A 25573-nucleotide genomic window follows, 5' to 3' on the forward strand; every position below is an offset into this window, starting at 1 on the left:
ACCACCGAGTCAACGCCTGGGTAGGCGCGGTCGCGGCGCCCGCTCACCTCGCATGGCCGGCTCGCGTGGGGAGACCCGGCTGCGCTCGGGTGCGGAAGAGCTGGCCCGCCAGCCGGGGACCAGCGAGCCGGGGCCTGCGCGGTGCTCCCCCAGCCACGCGCGGCCGGAGTAGAGGGGCGCGCGAGGCGCTCAAGGTTCGCGTGCCTGCGCGCTTGCGGAGCCGCTCGCGGTCCCACTCCCGTGGTCTGACTGCCGAGCCCCGCCGCTGGGAGCCGGAGGTGCCGGGTTTCCAGTTACAATCTTGCCTGTCACGCGTGAGCGCTTTTACCATCTCAGGCCCTTTCAAGTGTGTCCCCTGGGGCAGACCCATACTGAGGGTGGGGTTCCCCCTAAAGACTCGCGCTCGCCTCCTCGCTGCCCCTTATCCTGACTCCTGGTACTTGGAAGGCTGGCTTGTGAAGGTTTCTTGAGACAGTGTCCTGGCTGGGATTAAACGGACACCCCCAGAGCACCCTCAACCTGGGTGGGTCTGTCTGAAAGGCGGCGTCTTCCAGAGAAGAGGGAACAGACACGAGAAGGCCACCTCTCCTGCTCCAGGGCAGCCCGGCGGCACGCTGGGGTCTCTGCCGGCCTGGGGAGTTCCCTCGCAAAGAGCAGAGCCGGGCTCGACCCTGGCTCCAGTGGAGGGGACGCTGGTGGGGACAGGGAGGGAGAAACCTCCGCGGAGCTCGCAGGTCGTAGCGAGCGATGCTGTTGTCTTGGCCCCTCGGAGCTCCCCGGCGGGGGAGCAGAGGACGGTTGGCAGCGCCCGGTCATGTGCACCGAGCCCACTCGGAGCGCCGGCCGCGAGGCCCCTCGGGGCAGGCAGGTTGCCGCGTAGAGGACACAGCATAGGTTTGTGTGAGATGGAGATTTAGCGATCGCTTCCCCGCCGCTGTTCGTCTCTGCCCTGCCCCTGGACGGAAGGGTCCCCTGAAAGCTCCCTTTGTGCCGCTCGCCTGGGGCAGACAAGGTTTGATTCTCCTGAAAATTACCTTTAAAAAACATGGCTGGGCCGGAGCGCCAGGGACTCCGGCCGGCCTCACTGCTTCTGGGATCGCGTAGCAGGGGGCAGGAGGACCCAAGCTAAACATGTCAGGGCGTCCGATTTATTATTCTTGGCCTCTGAATGGTTTGTATTCTTCGGAACTCCACCCACACTTTCACTCAAGTCGTGCGGCCGCCTTACAGAAGGAGCGGCCCCCGGCTCGAGCCTTGCCCTCGCGCCTGGTGGTCTCCGCCTCCTCTCCTTGCAGGGTCTGGCGGGGAAATTGAGCCACAGGTCGGTGGGGAAAGGGATGCCAAGCACAAGCGCAGCCTCCTGCTTTCCATCGCTCTTCCAGCCTGTGCCCACTCGGCGGCCACAGCCCATTCCCTCCTTCACCCCACGGACGACCCCCGGGCCAGGAGCTGGGGCGGGACAGGGTCCTGAACTTCAGTGTTAGTGGTGTCTTCGATTGCAGTTTTGGGGACTCTGTTTCCGAAGGAAGACACTGGAAAGAAAGCTGGTTATCCGTTCGTTCCCATCTCCCCCAGCGAGGATAACGGTTCGGGAAGCCGCCCGGGGACCCTGTCCCCGAGGCTGCGGGGAGCAGCGGGATGGTACACCTCCAGGCTGGGGCTAGAGAGGAATCGCCGAGTCAAAAGGCCAACTGCTTTTCGACCTGCCTTACGAGTCTCAAGGCCAAGTCAAAGGCGCCCTCTGGTTGTGTAGCCAGGATAAGAAAAGGAGTCGGTGGAATTGGGTTGAAATTCCAATTATTCTGTGGGAGTGGGGCTGGGAGAGAGCTCCTGTTGCAGTGGCTGCTCCCTGCTGCTTCGCACTTGAATCTGCCTTTGCGGCTGGGTTTGCTGATGAAATCCTGGGAGAGGGGCGACCCCTTGCGTCCTCCGAGGAGACAGACGAGACTCTCTTGGCAGGTGCAGGACGGTTTTTGGAGAATGGGGAAGGGTTAAATGGTGAGGAGAGATCTTCGTTAAAGGTCCCTAAATTCAAGGTCAAATTGCATTTGCAAGTGCTTGTTTCTTTGGAAATCTCTGAAAGAAACGTATAAAAAACCCCTTTCTCCAATAGGGACTCAGAAATGGTTTTTAAAATGAAAAATAAGGTAGTAGTCAAAAGAATATTAGAAAGAGGCGGTCTTTCCTATTTTTCCTTCAAGAGACAACTAAAGTGAATATTTAAGAGTATACCTCTGGTCCGTACGTAGTGAAGTAGCTTTGCTTTCCTAAACTTTTAAAATCACAGCTAACAATATGAAAGAGAGAAAATTAAGGTGTAAGAACTATTGTTCAAAGTTGTTTAAGTGGTCTCTTGAATGTTTCTGTCAAAAAAGATATTTATTTGCAGTGTTAAATCTTGTCAAGTGTAAGGAACCGTGGCCAATCCTCAGCTATAGTAGATAAAGCCCTATCAGTGTTCTCCTGTTTCCTTGCAACAACGCTTATACAATTTGTCTCTGCTTTGTTGCAAACTAGTGATCTTGTTTCCTCTTGTAAAAGAAAGATTTTAAACAGGAGTTTTGGGCCTTAAAAACTTTCTATTGAGTTATAGGTGAATAAATGCACAATAACTTTCTTACCTATTTGGATTCATATACAGCTCCTAGAGATAACTAAACTGAATTCAAGATAAAAATGAAAGGCAATCCTCATTCAGAAATCCCCAGCCAGCAATGTTTTCAGAGGTAAGCCTTAGCTTTAAGTACCAGATGCTAAGTCAAGAAGCCCGAGCGCAGTTTTTTAACTCATTTTCATCTCAGACGTTGCAACTTGGTACTATCAGCTTCTGGATTCCAGGTTATGTGCTAATAAAATTAAAGGTCATATTTGACATAATAATAGGAACCACAATACCTTACTATTGCACTGATGTTCACTTGAATTATTCACTTGGGGCCTTAAAAAGCCACTTGAAGTAGAGAAGCAGGTATTAATATACCCATTTTACAGAAAAAGAACCTGAGAAAGAGAGACTAAGTAATCTATATAACACCATACAGCTAGTAAGTGGAACTCGTCTCCTGCTATTTATAATATATGCTGATCTGTGTCATAGAGAAGATGCCAGGTGTGTTAAATGTTATACCTGATGGTCTCCAGACCATCACTTATTCAATATGTTTCGAGAATAAGCTGCTCTAGTTGACTGGAAATTTTTGAACTGATATTTATATGTATTATACATAAGTGACCAATGTCAAAGAATTAAATACCTAATGGTAATAGTGAAGCTTGCTAAATATAACATTATTTGATTATTCCAAAGACATTGCAGGATCATATTATGCCAGAAGACTATTGTTAGAAACATCGCATGCCAGTGGAGTATCCTTTTTATTTGATGCCATCTATTAATTGGGTTTTAATTGTTTCGATTCCAAAAAAATGAAAGTTTGAGAAGTCATTGTACACATAATAATTACAAAGCACCTATTGCAAAATCTATAAAACTATTTAAAGTCTGGGGGCCGGCCCGTGGCCGAGTGGTTAAGTTCACGTGCTCCACTTTGGCCCAGGGTTTCACTGGTTTGGATCCTGGGTGTGGATGTGGCACCTCTCACCACGCCATGCTGAGGCAGCGTCCCACATAGCACAACCAGAAGCACTCACAACTGGAATATACCGCTATGTACTGGGGGGCTTTGGGGAAAAGAAAAAAGAAAAAAAAAGATGAAGAAAATTAGCAATAGTTGTTAGCTCAGGTGCCAATCTTTAAAAAAAAAAACTAAAGTCTTTCATGAAGATGTCTGAAATACAGGAGTAAGAATACAAGGAAAATAATTTTGATCATAATAAAATCAAAAGTGGTTTATTGAAATCTACTGGTCATTGCTCAGAGCATGACATTATTTCACATGTTGAGCCATTCTTTGAGAGTTTAGGTGAGTATATTGCTAATCCTGGAAAATGACAAGTTACCTTTAAGAGAGGAAAATCTTTCATTCTACTATGCATTTTGTAATATTAATTTTGAATGAAAGTATGGTTTGGATATTGGCTACAAACCCGTCTACTTTTGTCGCCAGTCTACCTTGTTTTTGAGAGAAACAGTGTTTTCCAGATGGAGACATGAGTAAAATTTGCTGGAGAAAGTATATTCTGCAACATATCATGATATCTGTATGAAGCAAAGCCACAAATTCAAACTCTTAGGCAGTAGTGGTAATATCAAAATACAAGAAAATACATTTATTTTTTTGACTTCTAATTTAATTTTCACTACTCTATCAGAGTTGTTTCTAAAATGTCCCTTTTTATACTATTTTAATTCTTTGTTTATTACTTCAATAGAAGTAAGAACATTATTTTACTAAGAACATTAAGAATGATAATTTTAAAATATTTTCTCTTTAGTCCCAAGTTATTGTATGTAAAGTAATTGAGAATATAAGAGTGTGACAGTGGTTTAATGTCACCATTTCAATATTCCTTTAAGCATGAAATCTGAACAGTACTTCAGCGTGTAAGTAGATAAGTTTTGCTAAATCATTTTTCCATTAAATATTTTCCTGGCATTTAATAATCTACAAATTGAGTCCCCAGAAGGCGATGAATGGAAATTACAACATGTAGTTAAATTTCATTTTCAAGTTATTGTGGGGAAACCCTTGCCACATTACTACAAACCAAATTTATTGGTCATCTGATCCTTTTAGACTATTTGAATCTGCACACAGATCTGCAGATTGCTACTAAATATCCAAAGCATTTTCTAGCTAAATGGTTAATCGTTTTAAAAAATGCAATAGTTCTTTTAAATCCTATTAGTATTGATAAAATACTATGGAGGGTTCTCAGTACCTATGTAGAGTTAAGATGAAATGATCCCTCTGCAATCATAAGAATGAACTATCAAAAAATAAAACTATTCTACATGTAGTCATTTACCAAACCATCTTTCCTCTGTCTCTATCCAAATGTCCCATTTGCACATTGTTCTAACCTCTCTTTCCACTTCCTCACTATTCACCCACCCCACCCCCCAAAAATCCTTTTCCAAGTAGTGAATTCTTGAAATGCCATCAGAGTGGGTATTATATTTCATGAAATGTAAGAATCAACTTTGGTTGCCATTAGGAAAACATCATTCAGTTTTGAGAGCATGGTAAGGATCATGCAAGACAGTGTGTTGAAATTATGTTTTACTTGGTTAAGACTATTTCTTCTCCTAACAGTGCATTGTATGCTTGCATTCTTTTGAGAGTGATCATTTGAAAAAGTGTTGCGTCATAAATTATATAGATTTTTTTGCCTTGCTTTTGATTTCAAGGAAAAATGTGAATTGCTTTTTTGATTGTGAGGTTTAAAATGATTGGATTATCTTCAAATTTACCGTCTGTTGGACAACACAGTAAGTTCGAAATTCTTTGCAATTATACCTTAATGCAATATATAAAGTATAAAATATACATCTGTAAACCATGCTGCTCACTTTTTCTATTTAATTCCACTAATCAGATCTTTCCATTTAGGAATATTACCAGCGTTCTCATTAAAGTGCTCATCCAGCAATACTGAAAGGAATGGAATGTTCCATTCTCAAGGATTGTGGGGGTGCTGAGAATACTTACCATCTAAGTGCCATTGAGTGCTAAGAAATCCCATTTTCTGCTCCAAAGGTGTTTCAACAACATGAAACTTTTAAGCAAAATACCTGAATTATTTTCGCATGTGAAGTTTGATAATTTCTAAATTTCATTTAAAAAAATATGGTTGCAGGTGCTTCTTATCTGATAAGAGCATTTCTGCTTTAGTTGCAATCTTGGCAAGGGACCTAGTTACCATCTGCTGTCACTAAAACTCTTCTAGAAGTTTTTTAGAGAAAACTCTATGGTACTAAAGAATATTATTGCCCAATTAAATATGTATTTGGTAGCTTTTAACTATCTTTATGCTTTATGTAAGAATCTAATCCAGTCTTCAAAACACTACCTTATTAGGGTTCCATCTGACCTTTAAGAATTTGATGAATAGCAAGTATCATAAGTTTATGGTAGAGACTGAGACCTAAGAAGCCATTGAGGGAGACTCTCTCATGCACGCTGGGAAAATTAGACTGAGAAGTAAAAGACCTGGATTCTCCATCCTGCACTGCTGCTAAAATCTGGATAACCCAGAAAGGTCCCTTTACCCACTAGGCTGCAGTGCCTCGTAAGTGAAATGAGGTGGTTGCTCAAAACTATAGATCTAAGTGATTGCTATAGTCTCTTCAATTTTTAATCTTTTGGTATGTGAACGTAAATCATGACTAGGGAGTCCTTCTAAACTTAGTCATATTATTCAACAAAGTATAGTGGATGACAATTAAGAATGCAAACAAATATAAGGATTCATTTATTGTAAGTAAATTCATCAAATAAAGATTAACTAATAAGTAATTTATCAAAGTAGAGAATAAATTAATGATGATATTCCCCTCATTCACAATTTCTAGTGCCTGAAAACCAGTGTCATAGCATTGATCAGCATACTCAGTCAACAGCAGGTCCAGCATGTCCTTGGGCTTAGAGGCACAGGGATCTGGTTTGAAATGCCAGTTGGAGAGATGCTTCAGAGCTCTCCTACCATGACAGGCTTTCAGAAGCTGCCTGTGCTGGGCTGGAAGTGGTAATTACAATAGCCCAGCTTTAAGGTAATAAGGCCCTGTGCTGTGACAGTGACTGATTGAGCAAGAGAGTGCACACTGCTGATAATTGATTAAATCAATAGGTCTTGCCAACTAATTGGATATGAAGGGAAAAGAGGAGGAGGGCTGTATTTGGCATTAAACTTTGGAATGTAAGGACCCAGGTCTGGGTGACTGGAAAAATGATGGAAATAAACAAAAAGGCAAGAAAGTGGGAGAAGCTGATTTGGTAGGAAACATTTTTCTTTTGAGCTATCTTTATTTGGAGGGCCGGCAGGACATTTAGTAACTTAGAATCAAAGTTTCAGAGAGTGTCAGGGGCTGAAGATAAGTATTTTAGAGTCACTCACATAAAGGGGATAATTGAATGCATGAGGTAAAACCTAGTGGTGCCTTGTTTATTGATATCGACAGTGTTTGTAGTGCTGACATTGAGATTTACCGGTAGTATCAAAATCCGAGTATTACATTAAGGTATTTTATCTATTTTAAAGAGTCAAATATATCATTCGCAACTGTCGTTTTTCATTTTTATAATACTCTCCATATTATATAAGAGAATAGTAACTGATGCCGTGAGCTGAAGGTTCACGTTGCTGCATCTTCCACCTGAAGCTCCTACTTGGAAGTCTCATCACCTGTGGGACTATATGACTTTGCCACAGATCATAGGACACTTGAAAAACTTTATGGCAATGAAAGATAAGTTTCCTTAAGCTGTAAACCTGTTTCTTTTATGTGGTTCCATTTGGACCTAGCATCTACTCAGAACAGTGGCATTCTACTTTCAAGCAGATTTCCCTGTAAACCGCTCTCTTATGATAAGAGAATCCCAGGAACGGATGAAACGCAAAGGAACCCAGGCCATCTACACGGTGCGCGGATTGCATCTACAACATCCCCACTGAGTCATTTTCTGGCCTCAGTAACAACCAGGACCCGTGCCCTCTCTCTCTACTCCTGTTCAATTTGGGCTTTCTGTATCAGAAGCAAGTTATGTTTTCTAGTGTGTCTATTCTCTCCCTTGTTCGTTTCTGAGTTCTTGGCAATGGGCGTGGGATTAGATTTAGTTACCTTAAAACATCTTTCTAAAATGAATACACGATAATGCAATGCACTATATTCACTCCCAAAAATTGTCCTCAGAAAACTAGCTGGTAAGCATATTCATAATTATACCCCAATACAAAGCACATTCCTGAGAGTAAGTGGTAAAGCAGCCCCCATTTTATAACCACATAATACAAACCACCACCACACAATATAAAATAACAGAATTTGTGAGCTGCTTACTTTAGAACACTGTTTTCTTAACATATGCTTGATAAGTTGGTCAGAAAAAGAGCAGCTGGTTTCTCATTGTTATGTTCTCCTCTCATCCAAAGGGATCTCACAGATATGAACACAGTCATCTTGACAAAGGCTGTCATATAAGGAGAGGAGGTATCAGTCACATTTTGCCAATAAGAGGTAAAATGTTACGCCAAAGTCGGTGTAAATGCCTCCTGGTAAACTACAGCTTCGGAATTCTCAGAGCCACTGTTCTATTCACATACATTTTATTTTAATATACATTTATATTTGTTTGTTACAGTGAGTATTGTGATAATGATTATTATTTAAATAACTGCCATGTTTTAATTATCTATGAGTGCCAGACTCTGTATTTGAGGCTTTTGTAAAGATTCTCTCATTTAGTCCTCACACCCACCCTGTAAGGAAGGTGCCAACAGTCCCACATAAGTTGCCCGAGATCACTCAAAAATGAGGTGGTGGACCTGGGCTTCCAGCCCAGATGTGACTCCAAAGCCCACGTCCCGCCTTGACCTCTTCACACCACCTCGACTGTCGGGATTTTAGTACTCTCCCCCACATCTCTTTGTCTTCTCTATCCTTTATCCTCTCTTTCCTTAAATCTGCCCTATTGATGGTTTTTAAACATAAAATTGGCTGATTCTTTTTTCATTAGAAGCCACAGAATAGCACAGTTTGCATGAAATACTCTAAGATTAATCTTCCCATCTCCACTGTGCATATCCAAGGGAAGATTAATTTAGACATGAGGATGTGAGCACAGTCTATAATTTTGCAGTCAAATATCAAAATCTTTTTTGCATAGTTTATAACCGCAATAGATATTTCCCTGGCTGGCTTTTGTTATCCAGAAAAGTTATCTTTAGGGTGCTTCATAAAATTTGTTATTTATGCTACTTTTACCATGAGCATTAACAGTAACCTCCACTCCAAAGTTTTGCTTTATGGATCTTGGTAGAGTGATTTTCAACCCTGAGTTCAAATGAGAATCACTGGCGATCTTTAAAAGCAAACCAGTGCCAGACTCCACCCTAAACCAAATGAAACTGTCTCTGGGAATGGGGCCTGGACATCTGTATTTTCAAAAGTAGTCCTGGTAATTCTAACTTGTAGCAAGACTGAGAACTACTGTTGGAGCCTTGATTGAAGAATGCCTGTTATGGCTGAGCACCTGTTGAAAACAATGCCAATTTCATGAGAGTTAGACAGACAAAATAGACTTGTGTGGACTGTGATAAGGATGAGCTATATGTCATTTGAACAGATAGTAGTTTAAAATATAAAGCAATAGCCCCATATTGTTTATCAATAAAGTATTGTTAAACTTGTGGTGCTGACTAGTGCAAACAAGACCATCTGATGTAGAGTTGTTACTGCCAAAGGGTCTAAGAAAAAGAGAGCAAAGTGTCCACAGTAGGACAAGATAGTGACTGTGACAGATACTGCTTGCCAGAACAGAGGCAGTCAGGGCTGAGTGTATACCGTGGGTGAGGGAGGGAGGAAACAGGATAACTGTAGAAGATGGGATATCAGCTATACCACAAATTTTTTTCAAAGCTACTTAATAATACACAACTGTTTTCATGGCTTACCAGATGCTTGGTAACATGCCCTAGAGTCCTCTTTGTTTTTAGGAAAAACGTGATGATTAGAAAACTGCCTAACAAGAAGTAAACATCTCTTTCTTTTATAGTTTCTACAATTCCTGACTAACTAGAGTGACTACTGGTGATCAGTAAAACTACTATAAATAGCATAGTTTTAACTCTATCTTAATGGGTTAAGGTTTGCGGTAGGTTGTTTATTCGTGAACTTACTGTTTTTACTTCTCTCCTAATGTGCTCTTCTTTGGGTGGCTATCTTCATTAAATCTTGTTTATTATTATGTTCTAGTTCGTGAAGGATTTTCAAACCTTGTCATAAGCCAGGGAAGCTCCGTGTAAAAGTGAAGTGGAAGTGCGGACTTCCTGTCAGACTTCATTCTGCTTGTTAAGGGGGCTCCTTGGGAGAATCAGGGTTCCAGTGAGTCACTAGGCCAAATCGCAATAACTACAATTGCCAAAAGTAATTAGACTGAGGAAAGCCAGGCTCCTTGGGAGGAGGGTCATCCCAGCACGCTTGAGCCATTGCTCCACGGTCAGACCTTGTTACTTGTCCCCAAGGGTTGGGAGCGATCATGAGTTACAGAGAGCAGGAAATCCACCAGAAAACAATACTTTTCCACCCATTTTTTTTTCCTCAATAGGTTATTCACCCTAAGCCTGCAAGAGATGGAAATATGCCGCCGGTATATGTGCACAGTTCACGTCACTATCATCTTATAAACCACCTCATCTGCCTGCATAAATGCAGATGCACGCACAGAGCTCCTGCTGGCATCATTGCAAGGTCTGCTCCTCCCTCCTGAGCAGATAAAAAGAACCCAAGGAATTTAGTCTGAGTCTTTGTAAGAGAAGTGTCTGATCAGGATGGAAAGGGAAGGGATCCTTGTAAATATCCTAAGGTCAATTTAGATATAGTATTACTGAAGTACATTTGGAAAGAAGAAAATAGTAGTACATTACCCCAGGAAAAAAAGAGTTCTAAAACCTCTCGAGTTAGGAAATGGCCAAGAGCAAACTTACGATTTCAGGATGAAAACAATACTATTTAGAAATATGGTGCTGTTAAGTAGCTAAGTAGACATTATCAATAACTAAGTGGTCCTCGATTGTTAAACTTTCAATATGCTAGAAATTAGAAGATTGTTTAATCTTTCTCTAGGAAAATATTCAAGTAGCACAAATATATCTGGACTTTAATAATCTAAGTGAAAGTTTGTCTTTGAAATTATTGGCATTGCCTCAAATACCCAGGAAGGGTACACTGTCACCTCATGTGATGGCTCTTTAATGGAACAAAGACGCAAAATTCTCATTGATCACTGTCCTTAATGTGATTTCACATTATGATTCAGATGACTTCGGCAGATTTCAATACTCCTGTGACCTTAGACTACTAGCTCTCTTTGTTTAAACATGTGGATGTGTGATACTGCTTATTTTAAATCCACCGAGAGGCAGGCAGGCAGGCAGGCAGATTCTTTTTCTGGCCAGCCTCCTCTGGCAACTGGCACTCTCCAGGTAACATTTAGCAAATAAACCCCGACCTCGTGTGCTGTGCACATCTGAGAGTTATAATAACCTGCTCTCGATATGACCAATTTGATGGAACTATATATTTACTTTTCCTCAGTCTTTCATTTGACCATGAGATAATCCAAGAATAGAAGAATCTTAATTTTTGGAAACTTAGCAGCAAAACTGTGACCTGTGTTTACTTGTATCACTACCTTTTGATGGCATTAATTTATGCCATGAAATACAAAAGATATAGGCAAATGCTGCTTGACCACAAACTAAATGAGCACGTAGTGAGCAGCTGAATATTTGTTTCTTACAGAATTCAGTCTTGTTTTCCAATTTATGACCAATTTATTGATATAAGTCTGAAAGGCCCCTCACTACTGTTTGGTAGCAAGAAATAAAGTCCAAAGATGGTACCTTAGCCCCTTTGGCCTCAATTTACCCACTCATTTCATGCCATTGTCAAGATGGTAACTCTTAGCCCCCTCTACAAAAACTAATATAATTTAGAAGAGGGAGTCTCTCTTTCCTATAGCACATTTATAGGACATCCACCCACCTTTCAGCTCTGTCCAGAGCTTGATGTAGATCCAAGCTTTTAACATAGATCAGTGGGATTCCCTTGGAAGCCAACTAGGCGTGCAGGATCATGTCAATGCATACTTGGCCCTAGTACAATCAATAGTATGTGCCATTCCACCCAGCACGGAGCCTCTAGGACCCAGCCCTGATTCATGTGTGTTTTCAGACTTGTGAGCATTATGTGCTCACACCTCAAAGTTTAATTTCTAACAGAATAAGGGAGAGCTCCAGGAAGATCTCCAAACTATTTCAGGCTACTGCTACCATCTTCAGCAGCCATGTGGACATATCACTGACACGCCAGGAATTCATTATAAACTGTTGGCCTCTGAACTTAATATATTACCCATACTGTAAATGGAGAGCTTACAATCCCAGAAAGCTTTGTGTAACAGTTTTTAACCAAACGGCTTAATTCATAGGCTGTGGAGCAGAAGTGCTGTCATTCATCAGATAGGAACACATTTCAAATGAAAATTGCCAAGATTTTCCAGTGCAGGATATTTTCTCCTCCCTTCCTAGCCCAAACTCACCTCCTCATCCACTCCCCAAATTCTAAACCACTACTAAGATGAGTTCAAGAGTCTTAATTTTAGAATCTTCTAAAGAAAAAGCAAACACACAGACAGCCTAGTTAATTTATAACACACTGCTGCATTTATCTTGGCATTTATCTTGGCAGATTTCAATTCTCTCCTGTCTAACTAACTCTTGCATGCTGACTCTCACTCAGCAACTCATGCGAGTAAGTCATTTCTATATATTAAGTGCCTCGAGGGCTATTGCAGAGAATAAGTTTGGTGTTTCTTCACACTTCTTGTACAAGTTTCTTTCCTCATACACAATTTATTTACTGGGTCTCTGAAACCTAAATAATCCCTTTACTTTAAACCTGAAGCAAATGGGGAGTCATTTTTACAAGAGCAATAAATGAAAGTGGCTGTTCAGATACTTTACTTGAATTGGTCTGCACACTGAAGTACCTTTTTGTTAATACAAACCTTTCATGTTCTAGCAAGCAGCTCCCTGAAATTCTAGGACTGCTTAAAATTATACGACCAGGGACCAGGAATCTCCCCTCCCCTCCACGCCAGCCCCCAGCTCCTGGGAGTTTGCCAGCAATTTTGCAGGATTCATTCTGACAACTGTTCTGGTGTAAATATTTAGAGAAATCCTTTCCATTAGAGATTAAACAAAGTGTAAGTAACTGTTCGTAAATGATAGATCTTATTAATGTTTGCAACAGCAGGCCATATGCTATCGGATGCACAGATTCCAATACTGTACACAGGAGAAAAGACGAGGGGAAAAAGAATCAGGACAGGAATTAGATTGAATTGTATGTAATCTGAGCTGCAAAACATTATTTTAAGTTATCACGATAGAGATGACATGTTTTAATGCGCACAGAATGTGGGGGAAATGAGTTCACTTAAACTGAAAATAGTAAAAATTTGCTCCTGCTGTTTTAATGGTTTAAAAAAGGTGAGGGGTAATTACAGATCTTTTTATCACCATGCCAATATAATGCAGTTCTGAGCTGTTTCTCCATATTCCCACCAAAATGAAGTAATACGTCTGAGATCCTATCTGATGTAAGCTCTAGTTTCCATATTATTATTTAAGAACTATTAAAAGGGATAATGGCAGGCCTCTAATGCTTATATCAAATATCACTTGTTAAGATAGGGTGGTACCCTTGCCTCAAGGGGTGGAAGCTCACCACTGTTCCACTTCTGTGCTTTGCTGTTTGTATGGCGTTTTCAAGTGTTTGTTATATACTAGGGGCCTACACACCTAACTAATTTAGAGCATCGGAGGTTTCACTGACTGAATTTCAAATTAATTCTGCAGTATTAATGATTACTGTGATCCTTGACAAGAAAAGGTCTACCTCCTTTAGACAAGTGTTTCTTTCTTCCCTTGAGGATTTAAGGTCTACACAAAAATATAAGAAGCTGTGAATTTGAATTCAGTTTCTTTATTGACAAGTCACCATCTGAGATTTCTCATTAGCATATGCAATTTTTTCTTCTTTACAGGAGTAGGATTTTTTTTTTTACTTTACACTAGGATTTTTTTTTCCTGTGGAAAAGCATTTTAGAAAAAGGATGCCATGCAAATAATGCTGATAAAATATCTACAATGGGATTTTCCTCCTCCTTTTTTGCTTCAAACATCTGATAACAATAGTTCACTGCTGAGTCTCCAACTGAATCCCACTTGAATCCTGCATTTGTTCATGATTTAGCAAAGAAAATAATAAAAAGTGACTTAAGCGAGATGAGCTGGAAACTTTATAAGCTTCATTGCAGGAGAAGAACATCTTTCTAATTGCCTTTTTAGCGTCTAGATTTTTTTAAGTTTGGGCTATAGCTAGAGAAAGCCCACAATAGGGGGCAGGTGGATTTGATTTATAATTAATACTCTGCTGTATCATTTAGACAAATCATTTAGTCTATGATTCAGTCGCATTCACTATAGAATGGGACTCATAATCTTTCATTTGTCTAAAAGCAGGAGACATCTTGAAGCGCCTCCAACAGTAAGATCAAGAGCTTTCCATTTTCTTCATGTAGCATGATCTAACCTTAGATAGTCAAAACTTCAAGAATGTGAAGTTAGGGCTTGAATTCAAAAGCATAAGTTTCTCTTTGTACTTTCATGGAGTTTTTTAGACCATACTTTTAAAAAGCTGACAAGTGAAAAGAAAGTTCTGGTTGGGGGAAAATATGGGGAACAATTGAAATTAAACTTAGCCCTAATTAAAACAGCATAAATTCATTCATTCACTCAACAGCTTTTTATTGAACATTTAGTATGTGCTGGATTACAAAGTGAGCACCACACACTTGAAACCTGCCATCATAGCATGTCACAGTGGTTAAGGAAAGAAAATACAAAGCCAGAATTAAACAGTATTCGGCTTAAGATAAGTTAGAACTATTAGATACTCTTTCTAAGCTGTATAACATTTTTTTAAGGCTTGTTTAAATAGAATTGGAAATTAATTAGTTTACCAATGAGCCTGATGCACACCCAGACTTTTCTCTGGAAAACAAGGATACTAGACAGCATGTGGGGATGAAGCAGGAAGGTGGAAGGAAGATCAACTGAAAACACTGGAGTTTATTGGGCCTCCCAGTATTTTCTTGTCTGAAAATTTATGACCAATGAATAGGAGTCATCATTTAGCATGACGTGTGTGACAATCATCGGAAGTATGCTATGCGCACTGTAAACGTAGTTGGCATTGTTAGATAAAGCTTGTAATGGAATGGCATAGTTTCGCTGAGCAAATTTCCATTTTCGGCACATTGACTAATTTCTATAGTGAACTTTCACACTAGTTCATTAAGTGGAATTACTTTCACCAAACAAACATTAAAATATTGTTTATGTTTAAAAATAGTGCATTTTTGTCCATCTCTCCAAGGCATTTTTCACCCCTTTTATGGTAACCCCTTGACCACTACGTGGAGCATACAATCCAATCTACTTAAAGCACCAGTTTGGCAAACACGTGTCAACAAGTTATTTGGATTTCTTACATAAGGCTGTTGATGACCTTTCATAACATCAATTGACAGCTTTAAAGATGCCAGTTGCCAGAATTCAGAGTCTTGAAAACAACATGATCCAGTTCTTTTCTGTAGGTCATTAGTAACTTGTGAAGGGTTTTGAGTAAAGAAAGGTAACTATCAGGTATTTTTATATGTGTTATCTCCTGTAAGTCTCACAACAATCTCATGCTATGTTAACTATTTGTAAATGAAGACACTGAGGCTCGAAACGATTAAGAAACAAACCAAAATGACATGGCCAGAAATGGTACAACTCAGTGTACACCCAGATCGTCTGACTAAGACACAGCTTTCCCCATTACACGCTGCTTTCCATTAAACCCATGAAAGGAGAATGCCAGAGGAGGTTTAAATCGGGGAGAGTCCTTTTCTGCAGCTGAGATGGAACTACTAATGCCTCCTTAGACAAAAAGTGAGGGTGAGACAGAGTAAGCCCGGCTAATTGACAGAAGTGGTTACTTGGGAAGTGCATTGAGAAGACTTTAAACTGTTTTTAAAGCAGGGGCCTGATAAGATCATAAGGATTGTTCTTAAAAGCTGACTCTAATTGCTAAATGGTAGCAGTAGTGGGGGTGGGAAATAGAAAGCTGCCAGCGCTGTTAATTAAGGAGGTAGAATCCATAGGAAAGGGCTTGGAGATGTGGACGAGGAGGGCTTCTAGATTCCTGCCCTCAGCAACTGGATGGTGCCGTTTACTGAGAGAAAATACTGGAGAAAGGGCATGTGTAGATTAGGTGTACGACATGTTGTAATAGCCAGGAAGACTTGGGGGAATAATGTATGCAGAAGGCCTTCATGTTACCTAAGAGGAAAATGCGAGACCAGAGAAGTAAGTTACTAGATTGAAGTCACCTTGCAGTGGAGCCAAGAGTAGAAACAACTCTTGTGGCCATTCTGTAACACCAAATGACGCACAGCAGATGGACCCAAGGACTGACGTTCCAGGGAAGTGCTCTGTGGATCTTCTGCAATCTGATATCTTATTTGTTTAATTAATGGTCATTTCAAAGAGAATTTCTGTTCACTCAATGGAGATTTATTTCACAATCTCCTTATTTCCTTATTCCATGAGATCCAAATCTTACAAAATTACTATAACCTGTTGCCCTAGTCTAATATGACTCATGATACGGCACAATTTAAAAAAACAAGCCAACTACACATACTCTCATCAAATACAGTTGTCAGTTTTCCCATCAAATGTATTCTTATTCTATTCCTGGGAATGGTTAGGCTCAAATCTGGCCCTGAGTTGGCAAAGTATCATTATGCCCATCATTAACAATAACATCAATATAATTTTGTACAGCTTATAAACACTTTCCCATCATCATCTTATCTGATTTTTTTAATACCCTTGTGAAATGGGCAGAGCAGGTTTTACCATTCTCATGTGACAGATAAAGTTCAAAGATGTTAAGTGATTTGTATAGTGTATTATTTGTATAGTAACACAAAGTGGCAGAACTCAGCCTCAGATTTCTTATAGGGGTATATTTGTTTTGTTTTACAAGTCCATGGCCTTTCCTGCATTGCTGCAATCCCCATTTATCTTCTGTGAAGTTCCTACTATCAGTATCATTTCTTTGGGTTTGATGATAAAGGCATGTAAATTAGGGGAAATCTGGGTTAAGATGAGATTATTCTTACTGGCTGACAAGGTGAACTGGTGGATCTTTAAGGTCCTTTCCTATTTGAAGATCAGATGTGAGCCCATGGGGTGCGGGGGAAGATACCCAGGGAAAAGGGTGCCAAATAAACTATTTTAAAGACTGAACATGAATGCTTTCAGATCTAAGAATAAAATTCTAAGCCCATGGCTCCCTTCGTAGTCTTTCATAGCTAAAGGAAAATAAAAATAGAGACTTGTAGTGATATGCTATTTTGGAAAATGATTAAGGAAAAAAAGTTCCAATTTTGCTATTTCACTGTCTATAATCATTATTTTTGTTAGATATAGGGAATGAATTAGGATGCAGAAATTAGCTAATAGTGAGCCTTCTGGTGAGACAGAAGGTCCAAAGCGGCATACCTGTTGGGGTGTGATAGAAAATGAGCCATGTTGGATCTCTTTTTGTAACAAAAGGTTTGGGCTCAGTAGTCTAAGTATAGATTGATCATTTATAATAGACCATCGGAAAATTTGTTTTATCCAGTGGGGAAGATGGAAAATCAGAGCAATAATTGTCAGGTGTCTCTGCTCCTACTCTGGGCACTTTTCCTGACCAACTTTCCACGTCCTGTCTCCACGATGACTACTCACCCAGGACTGAACATCAGAGAATGATCTCAAACACTGGATGATGTAATGGGATATTGCTGTTGTAAGAAATTAAGCTTAGCTCCAGCATTTTAGCTCTCTTTGACTTTGGAAAACTCTTAGATTCCGTACCTAAATTTGTGCATGCTCTGGTGTGTTGAACTGCTGTGTTGGAAGTGTCCCTCCAACTGTGTGTTCTGACCTCCTATGATGCATGAACAACTTTTCCTAAAATTCCATCACCTTTCAAAACTGTGATGTTTCCTTGTTATCTTCACAGTAAACTCCTTAGCCTGCTATTCATACTCTTTATGTTTATTCTTAACTTTTTCTCCCCTCCATTTCACGCCATAAATTTTACTTTTCAGTCAAACCAAAAAAAAAAAAAACTGAGGAACTCCACTAATGCTAGGTGATCCTAGTCAAAGTACCAAAACTCCATAAGCCTCAGTTTGGGGTTTTTGGGGGGTTTTGTTTTATATAAAATGAAGGGGTATATTTATTGTTTCTGATTTATTATGAACCTGTTAATATGCCTCGTCCTGGGCTATATGTCCGGGAGACAAAGGAGGAATAAGAAGTCCAAGCCCCCAGGACCTCAAAATAATCATTTTACCTGCTTTTCTCCCTGCCTCTGTCACCTATCCATCCAGTTTAATATTTAAATCCCCTTATCTCAGTTAATTACATTATTTTGTGGTTGGTCTCTCAAGTTAGAAAACCTCAAATCAACTTTTATTACTCCTTCATTTGCCCATTTAAAATTGATTGTCAAGTCCTGTCAATCCTGCCCATTCTTCTTTGGAAATAACTTTAAAATCCTCTTGTGCATCCCACTAATGCTCTTCCAGTTCAGCTCACAGCCATGCCAGGTGCAGAACGTAACATCCTGCTGACTGTCTCAACTTGTGGACTCTCCTCCCCAGTGACTCGTCTCTCTGCCGTCCCAGAGTATTTTCTTAAAACCAAATTAGATCATGACACTGATTTATCCGTAAACAGTTCCTCCCAATTACATATAAGATTAAGTTCAAACCCCCACCAGGTTTCCCCTTCTTTCTCAAAATCCAGCTCGAAGAAAGAAGGTGCTTCCAGGAGGTTAGCAGTTTCCTTCCTGCCCAGGCCTCGTACGTAATGTTTACCACACTGGCTTTACTTTGCATATGGTCTCTCACCATGCTTTGCACTCCTAGGTCTTATCCATCTTTCCATCCAAAGCAGCAAGCATTGTTTGACAAACTGCCTCAAGGAAAAAGGAGAAGACGTATTGGGTGTGCTTTACGGTAGTAGAGCTTCCGGAAAGACAGGTTTATGTTCAATATGGGGAGAAGTTTTAAAATGTTCAACATGAGCAGATGCTGTAAAATAATTATGTTGGCTGCCCCTAAATATCATACGATTTGTTTTGTTAGACATGGTTAAATAGACTGTTCTGGGGAAGCTGTTTGAACTAAATCCCTCTAAAGTTCCAAAGGTTTATGATTCTATCAGCTGGAAGATAATGAACTGTGTGGACCTCGGTGTGCTCATCTGAAATTTGGGAGAAGGAAGAGATCTGAGGTCCTTTTAAATTCTAGTTATAGTCACCATTCTTTCAAATATTCTTGATGTATTCCTACATAAACACTTGTTTATAACGTTTTCTCTTTTCCCCCTTTCATTTGTCTAAGTTTTTCTTTTCCTTCAAGTCCTATAACTATTTATAACTGCTCCCATGGTCTCCAAATACCTCAATCTTCAGTCACTGCTCCTGCCTTTTAATTTCTTGTGCACTGAATTTCTAGTCTATGTATTTGTGGCCCTTAGAATACAAAAAGACTATTTTACTGGGGCTGGCACCATGCTATGGTGGTTAAAGTTCGTCATGCTCTGCTTCAGGGGCCCGGGTTTCTGGGTTCAGATCCCAGGAGTGGACCTATACCACTTGTCAGCCATGCTGCGGCAATCCCCATACAACGTAGAGGAAGGTTGGCACAGATGTTTGCTCAGGGCCAATTTTCCTCAGAAAAAAAAAAAGATTCTTTTACTAACTGTATTGTAGGTTTCTTGAGTCAGAGACCATGTTTTGTCTCTCAGCCCCTAGAAGAGTATTTCCAGTAATCACTGAATAAAGACTTATTTGTGAAGATGGCAAGGATGTGATACTGAAAGTGTGGTATTTGTCTCACATCCACCTGGGGTGCTTCTGATAAATGCAGCTACCTAGGCCCACCTCTTCATCCCTGAAGCAAGATCTTTGGAAGTGTAACCTATGTAACTGCATTATTAAAATGTACTCCAAGTCAACTTTACACACAGTGAAGTTTTAGAACCACTGGCATAGAACTGCAGGTTCTCTACACTCTTCCAGGATTGTTTTTATGGCCTGCCTTACCTCTTTCAGTCTGTTTAAGCAGGTTCTTGTCTTCAGTGGGTTGCTACAGACCCAGAGGGCTTCGTGCCCAGAATGTTTTGTGAGGCCCCCATTGATTGAAAGCTATGTCTGCATTTCATAAAAAGTAGCCCTGCCTGTGACTGTTAGTGAGTCCCTGGCTCCCTGAGTTTCCCCAAATCTCCTGTGTTAGACAAGCACCGGCATCTGCCCTCTCTCCAGCTTCCTTGCTTGCAGTGTTTTGAGAGAGTTATTATTGACTAAAGCTCCCAGCTGCCTGGAATAAGAGTGGAAACAGCATGAGGATGTAGTTAGTACTTCTTGGGTAAAACAAAATGTCTTAGACCTACTGATTTGTAATGAGTGCCCATGAGAGTGCCAGGTGCTTACGGATGATCTCATTTACTAACCCCAGGATCTATCACGTAGCTATTCCCGCGTTACAGATGAGGAAGCCTAGGCTCACAGAGGTTAAGCAACTTTCGTCTAAATAAATAAGCAGATTGTGAACTCCTTGACACAGATTATTGGTTTTACTCATTTTTGGATGCTCAATAACGAGCACAGTGTCTGGATGTTGGATAATTCATTTAAATGACTAGCTGGATGGAGAGAGAAATTTTGGTTATCCAGATAGCAAATATCAGAACTCTGTATGAGTCCAAAGCCAGTTCTCCCCCGCCCAGTGCCTGTGCTCCTCTGAGAGGGGTGCAGGGCTTATTTCTGACTTAGGTGGCAATGCAGTGAGTCGTGCATACAAGTACAAAAATGCCTCATACTCACAAAGGTGCATATCAGCACCTTCTGTTCTGTCAGCAACTTTATGAATCTAGGAGAGAAATCCGCTTATTTTCTCTGCACAGCATCTTAGATGTGCACATAAAGCCGGACTTATTTAATGGTATACCCACTATTTGCACATCTTCTTGAGCCTGCTAAAATACCACAAGCCCCTCACATGCTGTTTGCTTATGCTAAGACCTCAGCCATCACATATGCTACTTTAGTATGCTGTGCGGCAGGAAGATCCAAGTTTGTCCAGAATATAACAAAGTAGAGTTTGTTTTTAGCACAAACTGAAGTTTGTTTCCTTCAAGAATGTGAACTTAGCAGTTATGGAATCACACTCATGCAGATTCATTCCCATTAAACTATCACATTTTCTGTTTATGTTGATTTCTAATTAATTCTCTCCTAAAAAAAAAAGGGGGGGGGGATGGCTCTCTCAGCCAGACCAGAGCACATAATGATTCCCACTGTTGGATGAACACTGTTGGATCTGTCTCATGAAAAAAGCTGTCATTACCACCCACTAACTCATCAACAGGTCCTGGATCTCTACAGAATCTGGGTCTCCATTACCCCTGTCCACGCCCTCTTGTCCTCTATTCACCTCCACTTGGGAACATGGCCACTTGGAGAAGGGGAAGCTTTCCCTCCCTTAGCAACAGCTGGAGATGCTGATGCAGTCCCTTATATTTTACACCCGTAGCAGAGTGCACTAACCTTATGATAGATTTTCTACTAGTGGTTAGGAAAAAAAACAACTATTTTTGGTTCTGCAAATACTTTTGGTTGTAGTTTCAGTAGCAGAATCAACTACAGCTGTCTGGTAGGTCGCAATATGGTTTTCACGACTTTTGAAGAATCAACTTTAGAATTAGCCCATAGATTATTAATTCATTTGATGGACAAAAGAACATAATATTGACATTCTAAAAGGAAGTTCTACTAAAAGTGAAACTAACATGTTGTCGCTCTAAATTATTTAGACTGTGTCAATGAGCATCACTAAAGGCGAGAATTCAGAAAAATACAAAAAAGATTATATGTAAGATTGCAAAATGTTTTACTTTTTATTTTCTTTATTTGTTCTTACGATCTCATATATTTCATAACTTTCCTGTTTCTCTTCACCACCATCACCGCCACCCACCCCCAAACACAAACACTCTAGTAAAAGAAATTGAACATTTAAAACCCCAAAGCAAACTAAAATTACTGCTAGAGAGAGATAGGAGGAACAAAGGAGAAAGAAAATGTTCCCAAGAGCAAAGAACATGTAGATCGAGGCACAGTCTCTTCAAAGACTGGAACCTGAATGTAAATTCCTAAGTTGTGGCTGGTTAGAACTTCTCCTCTAATATAACAATTGATAAGAGAACATGTTTTCATGGAATACAAGATGCCGGCTTGTTCCATAACCCATAAAATTAACAAAAATTAAAGTGAATAACTATAGCAGGCAAAATGTGTTCTTTCCTTTCCTTCTGATATTTGCTTAGCAACACAGAGTCTAGATGCACTTCACATGTAGTCCTGGCTATTTGCTTTGGTCCACAAGGGTCCATAGGATCTGGCTCGAAGCTCATCCCTACCGCTCACAGCACTGCAGCCTCACTGGTTCCCTTTGTGCTGCTCCTCATGCCTCATTCTTTCCACAGTTGTAAAAGTTTTGCACTTGCTGATGCTCCACTTGGAATCAGGTTTTCATGGTTGCCTCGTCATTCTCCATGTCTCAGCTAAAGGGCAGCCTTCTCAAGGGGCCCTTGCTGACCACCATATTTCAAGGAGCTCCCCAGAGTTATTCTCTGCCTTACCCACGTGCTTATTCCTTCACAACACTCATCACAATCTTTAATCACTTAATTATTTGTTTACTTGTTTATTAACTGATGAACATCATGAGGTCAGGGACCAGATTATCTTGTTCACGCCTCCATTTTCTGCATCGTGTTGCGTTGGGTATATAGTGAGTTATCAGAAATTTTTGTTGAAAACGTTAATTACAGTCTCCACAATGTACATACGATGCAGCCCACTTTTTCTGGCTTTCATTTCTAGTCCTGATACTGCAGCCTGTGGATAGACAAAGAACCGCCACCAGCCACCAACTTGGCGTCTAGCGACCAAATATTCATCATATCTTAGATTTCAGGAATTCTATATCTGCCATCATTTGCTAGCCATTTTCTTAATATTTTGAGCTGGCTTGATTTTAGTGGAAAGTCTAGCTAATTGCTACTTAATGTTAGGTCTGTTTTATTGCTGTGGTTTTATTTAAAGTATTTATAGAATATAAATATTAGACTCCCTTCGGAAATTATTATTCAGTAAGAGAAAGAGAAAGCATTTCCAAGTTCTCCAAGAAATAGTTTCCATTAAAAACAGTATGTTTCCCCACATAATAACGGTGGAGCTCTAACTGGACTGTGTTCAGCAGCTGGTGAAGACATTCCTCTCTGAGACTGTTAGGAATTTTACGAACCTATTGGTGTGGGCACAAACTTTGAGAATGTTCAATGTTGATTCACTGGGACAAAAGATGTGGCAGATTCTCTTATCCTAAGGGTTTCAAGTCAATTAACGTCTGTGCTTTGACTTTGATAAAAGACCAAATAGAACCTGTGTGTCGTGTGTCTAATTATGTATATATATTTACATATAGGTACATGTACATACACATACACAAGTGTACATTAGTATATTTAAATAACATAGGTGAATTTTAATTCATTTAATGATTAAAACTATCAGATGACACAGTATTTCAAAAATAGCAAAATCTATAATAAGTTTGTATATATAAACATGTGGCTCTTTGAACAAATTATTAGTCAAAAATAATAATGCAGGGCTGTGATAGACCCCTATTCATTCAGAGATCATCATTTGAGAATATAAAGGAGTACCGTATATCAAGAAGTAATTATATTCACTCAAAGAGCGTTTGATATTTTGCTGTCTATACGTGACACTCTCAGACTGCCCAAATGGTTGTGGAGACCCAGTCGTTAGAAGCTTTAATTTAGGAACGAATAAGAAACGTTGACTCTCAATATGTTCTGGGGTTGATTCAATAGAATTTGAAAGAGACTGCCAAGTAATTCAAATTTTTAACATTAGATTTCTCTTAAAGCAAATATTGCCAAACATTCCAGAGGAACCATGAAACATCTCTTTCTGTGACCATAACATTACATTAAACTTAAAAATTATTCTATAACAGCCAAATCCCAAGACATGATAGAAATGTTCTGTCCTAACTTAGACAAGAAAAAACTCTACATTTTCTCTAAGTGAATGTGTAACTCAAGTAAATGGCACCTAGAAAAGCCTTCATTATTTTATTTTGAATGATTTATTTTATAATTAAGCATTCTCAAAGTGTATGTGATTTGAAACTTGATTTCTTTACCGTATGTTCATAGGCACAGCCCACTTAAAATCAATTATTATGGATACTTTCTGTTAAATATTGTTTTGCTTTGACATCTTTATTATTTTTTTTTCTTAAAGATTGGCACCTGAGCTAACAACTGTTGCCAATCTTCTATTTTTTTCCTGCTTTTTTCTCCCCAAATCCCCCCAGTACCTAGTTGTATATTTTAGTTGTGGGTCCTTCTAGTTGTGGCATGTGGGACGCCACCTCAACGTGGCCTACTGAGCGGTGCCATGTCCACACCCAGGATCCAAACCCTGGGCCACCGAAGCGGAGCATGCAAACTTAACCACTCGGCCATGGGGCTTGCCCCTATTATTTTTTAAAAACACAAATAAATAACTTATCTTTTATATTTAGTGCCTTCATCCATTCACTAATCAAAAACTCTTTATTTAGAACCTATTTGATAAGCAGCTGCCCTGTGTAGAAGCTGGGAATTATCAAGAAAATTATGAAGAATTATGAAGACCCACCAGAGTCCTGCCTTCAAGAAGCTTCCAGTCAGTGTGAATGTCCTCATAAAAGGAGAGGACATGGAGGAAAGAGCAGACGTAAAAACAATTTAGATCATAGAATCCCATTAATCTCTTCTCCCTACCTTTTTTTCTTAAGGCCACTACATAGAGAAGAGCAGACAGTGAATGTTGTGAAAACAATAAAGCTTTAGAGAGAGAATCTGTATGGTTGTTTTTCCCTTCGTTTTTTTTTCCTGGTGAGGAAGATTGGCCCTGAGCTAACATCTGTTGCCAATCTTGCTCCTTTTTTTTTTCCTCCCCAAAGCCCCAGTACATAGTTGTATATCCTAGTTGTAGGTCATTCTATCTTCCATGTGGGACACCACCACAGCATGGCTTGAGGAGTGGTGAGTAGATCAGTGCCCAGGATCTGAACCGGTGAAACCCTGAGCCACCAAAGTGCAGAGTACAAACTTAACCACTCGGACACAGGGCCAGCCCCAGAATCTGTATGTTTTTTGGTTAAAAATGACTTTTATCAAATTTGTTAATTTATTAATTTTGATTATCTTGAGCTATAAAATCAATGTTTCTTTCATGTATTTAGCACTTTCTTTGAACTTAGTGAAACCTGTTTTCTAAACCTAAAGTCTATTAAATTTTGTACTTCTGGAAATTCTCTAGCCACAAATCCATGACCATCAGAGGTAATTGGCAGCATGCAATAATGGATTTCTTCCACATGGCAATTTACAATAGACGTTAGTACATTTGCAGTTGGGCTTTAGAAGGGGATTAAAGTAAGGCAAAACCTTGAAGCTTGCTCTTAAATTGTTACAGAAACAGAACCTAGATTCCAATGCTGCAATCTGTTTGGTATATCATAAAATTTGAAAATAACGAGCCAAAGATTGTGTATTTACTACATACTCTACTACCATTTAAAACTCTATATTCTGGATGTTTTCTCAAAAAAGTTGAATTAAGTCT

The 25573-nt window shown here is 39.9% G+C and overlaps 1 protein-coding gene and 1 long non-coding RNA gene across 3 annotated transcripts in view; both read left to right on the top strand.

Annotated features, from left to right (window-relative positions):
- RSPO3 (R-spondin 3) overlaps positions 1–25573 on the top strand; it is an 88934-nt gene that overhangs the window by 1920 nt on the left and 61441 nt on the right. The window lies entirely within an intron of this gene.
- LOC139073650 (uncharacterized) lies at positions 212–24662 on the top strand. Its single transcript, XR_011522653.1, has 3 exons — positions 212–314; positions 2642–2726; positions 24525–24662. It is a non-coding gene; the product is annotated as an uncharacterized lncRNA (long non-coding RNA).

The sequence above is a fragment of the Equus przewalskii genome, chromosome 9 (assembly GCF_037783145.1).
Source record: "Equus przewalskii isolate Varuska chromosome 9, EquPr2, whole genome shotgun sequence".
NCBI lineage: Eukaryota > Metazoa > Chordata > Mammalia > Perissodactyla > Equidae > Equus > Equus przewalskii.